The sequence below is a fragment of the Octopus bimaculoides genome, chromosome 14 (assembly GCF_001194135.2).
Source record: "Octopus bimaculoides isolate UCB-OBI-ISO-001 chromosome 14, ASM119413v2, whole genome shotgun sequence".
In the NCBI taxonomy this organism is placed as follows: Eukaryota; Metazoa; Mollusca; class Cephalopoda; order Octopoda; family Octopodidae; genus Octopus; species Octopus bimaculoides.
The window spans coordinates 53,824,062-53,827,939 of NC_068994.1; the positions used below are offsets into that span (position 1 = coordinate 53,824,062).

The 3,878-nt window shown below is 36.8% G+C and overlaps 1 protein-coding gene across 1 annotated transcript in view; it reads left to right on the forward strand.

Annotated features, from left to right (window-relative positions):
- The window catches only part of LOC106867708 (uncharacterized protein DDB_G0283357), a 152,514-nt gene that overhangs the window by 1,106 nt on the left and 147,530 nt on the right, over positions 1-3,878 (forward strand). The window lies entirely within an intron of this gene.

A 3,878-nucleotide genomic window follows, 5' to 3' on the forward strand; every position in this document is an offset into this window, starting at 1 on the left:
CAGGGAGACATTTTATTTATCCGAATAATTAACAATCGAACTGCTTTGGTAACTAAATTGTTTTGGGGAAGATAAAATTATTTTCTTGAAACATTAAGATTTCTCTGTTTTCGTTTTCTTTTTAATAATACTTTCTGAAGCGCGTATTGGTCATCTTTCAGGATTGTTTTTCAAGTAAAACTTACAGATCGATTAATTAAACCCACCTTTAAAATGGGGTGGGGGTACTTTAAAATAGATAAACCCAACCAAAGAAGGAATTTCTGGCACAGTAATTTAATCTTCTGGAAATAGAGCACCTAAATTCGCCCTCAAATCATGTTCCATCGTAATTTTTTAAAAAGGGAGGATACATTAGACAAAATAATCATATATATAATTTTAAAAAACGACAGGGTGGTCACGTCTGGAGGCTATATGTCTGCGTTACTTGGACTGACTTGTGGTTAAATTGCAATAATAACAACCAAACCACAACGGGGATGGCAACTAGCCAAAGGTGATGGTAGATAGAATTTGGTCAGTAAAAATCTGGATAAATGGCACACGACAACTCAACGTTTCGCATTAGCTTTTTTCCTATAAAAAAATTTGGTTCGAGAAGGTTAAGAAAAATATAAAAGGTCTCCACAACTTAACATCGTGAAAAATTACCGTGTGTGTGTGTGTATGTGTATATATTCAACTGGCTTTCTTTGTATTCTTTCCTTCTATATTATAGTTGGTGTTTTATTTGAAGGTATAAGGGTTAGCTTATATTTCGCTGCTTTCTGGTTGGAGAGAAAACTGTGCTATTGGTGCCAAACGTGGTCAGCACTCACTCTTGCCAGGCGACATGTACCATCTTTCTGTCCACGTCCTCTCGTTCTCTCTCTCTCTCTCTCTCTCACTCATTCACTCGCTCGCTCATTCACTCACTCATTCACTATACTTTGGCTCTTTTACTTTCTCTTTCACTTTTACTTTCTTTTTCTCCTCTCTAAAATGTGTGTGTATGAAATGCACATGTGGATACATGTATGTATGTATGTATGTATGCATGCATGTATGTATGCATGTATATATATTTGTATGTATGTGTGTATGTATGAATGTATGTATGTATATTTATATGTTCTTGTCGGAAAACATGCCTTGCAGAATTTGTTCCGGTTCTTCACATTTCAAGTTCAAATCCCACCGATGTCAACTTTGCCTTCCATCTTTTCCGGGTCGATAAAACAATGTATTCCAGTCAAGTCCTGCAGTTCGATGATATCGACTAACACGACTCCTCTCAAAAATTGTAGGCTCTGAATCTAAATTATAAACCATTATCACTACTACTACTACTACTACTAGCAGCAGTAGAAGTGTTATTAGCATCATTAAACTTTCTATATATCTTCTAAACTGCAAGAGGTCGTCTACGAAACTATCTTTTTGCTTTGTTTATCTGTTATTGGTGTTGTAAATAGTTACCAATGGTTTTCATTCTTTGTGTGTGTATGCGTGTGCCTGTATACACACATATCTATCTATTTCTCTCTCTCTCTCTCTCTCTCTCTATATATATATATATATATATATATATATATTATATTTCGCGCTTTTAGTTGCTATTTGACGCCAGGTCAGTCTCAGCCTTGATCGTACACACCTTAAAGGCATTCTAGCCGTGACCATCATGTGTTTGTTTTGGGTGGGGGGAAATATCTAGGACTACATTATTAAGTGTGTGTCCTTTGCTCTCTGCTTTTATTTTTTTTTAAGACATCGAAGTATAATTTGATGGAAATTTGGTTGGTATTTCTAGCATGGCAAGCAACTACTTCGAGGCTAGGCTCCCTTGTAAGTGATAACGTGAGACTGAGAGGCTAGACTTGCTTCAGCTGAGCTGGTTTCTTTTTCTTCATCTCTTCGTTTCTAATTTACCCATCAATTCTACAAATTGTCGTTTCTATAAACAGTGCGTGTCGGAGAGCAATAAAACAGTTTGCCATTTCTCACCATGAACAAAGATCGGACCAGGAAATTAAATTAAATTAATTAACTAATATTTAACTAAAGCTCTGAAAAAAAAAAGAAAGAAAGCAAACGAAAACTAGATATCTAGAGAATATTGATCGCTACTCGCTAGTTCATACATGTCTTTGATCTTTCACGTCTGTATTTGTAACTAAATTGTGTTTTATATTACTGACGATCTAAGTTTTAAAACAATACTTCACTTAATAACAGATGTTCCCGTATGTAGATAGATAGATATATAAGGTGTTTGTGTGTGTGAGAGAGAGAGTTACTTAGGAGATCGTGTTGTCCATTTTGTAGAATATACTATACATATGTGTACATTGTTCGTTACCACCTGGCTAATATATATAGCATTTCGTTCGGTTTTCTACATCTCTTTTGATCTTCGCCCTAAAAGCCATAAGGTGGGCAATTAGTAAACTGTCCGAAATCGCTTCAAAACAACAAAGCGCCATGTTTTTTTAGTTATTATATATATATACATATATACATACATTGTCCCAGCTTTAGAAAGGAAAAGAACTTGTTTTAGTTTTGTTTTCGAATGTAAAGTCAAATACAATTCATAATGCTTATTTTTACTTTCATTTCATCCATTCATTCGAAACATATGTAAATGTTTTGGGTTTCTTTTTGTGTATAGATAAACCTCCAGAAAATCTTCGTCTTGTTTATCGAAGCATTTATTTCTTTCCCCTTCGCCCATCATCATCAACCCTGCATCAATGAAGGAGCGTTTTATCGTGGTAGCCACCGCTCGATCTCTTTGAAATAACAGCTAAATTACCCTCAAATCACAATCATGCCGTCTGATAAAGTAAAGACTTGGGATAATAATGTAGTTCTGGTTACAGAGGATTATAAGAAGTAGTAGTAGAAGAAGAAGAAGAAGAAGAAAGGGTTGGTCACGGATAGAATGTCTGTGACCCCTAACTCTGTCTCGCTGGATCAATGCGAACTGAACAATACCCTCCCCTCTCACCTTTTGTCTCTTTTAAAACTCGACGTCATTTCCTCGTAACCGAAAACTGTCCCCTCTTTTTTACTCATCCCCTCCTTCCCTTCCCATCTCTTTCTATCTCTCACTCTCTCTTTTCCATCTGTCTCCTGTCGGAGATCAAGGCCTGCCAACTGTACACGAACCGACGGTGTTGGCGAGCTCAGAGACAATTCATCAGATGTGCGTCTTGTTATTATTGCTCGCCGCAACCTTCCTCCTTCCCTCTCTCACATGAAATCCTGTGTTGCTGTTAATGGTGACTTGTACAAATCGATATGTATGTATTTTTTTTTTTTGGGGGGACGTGCTGCTTCGTCTCCAGTGTGCCAGTGGTGACCTAGTCTATGTTAATTAGCCGCCACTCTGGCTGATGCTCGGCTGAGGACTTTTGCTATTTCAAGTCTACGAGCGCCATCACTGGCCCCTCGCTTTTTGATGTTGCGCTTTGCTTTTAATTATTTACGCACCACGACCTTTCTCCATCCATCCACCTATCTATCTATCTATCTATCTATCTTTTTGTCTGTCTCTCTCTCTATCTATTTGTCGATTTATCGACAAGATTATTAAGAGAATCTACTTCATGTGCAGTGTTATTTGTGCTTGTTGTTATTTCCATTCATCACTAGAGGGAGCGCACCACTGTTTGTGTTATAAAAGTAACAAACACTTGATGTTTACTTAACAAATGCTTTATGAGTCAAATTTCTTCAATGCAAAACGTTAGTGTGACTAAAGATATACTTTGTTTCGTCACTCCCATTTATTTAATAAGCGCGTGTGTGTGTGTGTGTATATGTATATATATATATTTACGACGGGCTTCTTTCAGTTTCTGTCTACCAAATCCACTCACAAGTCTTTA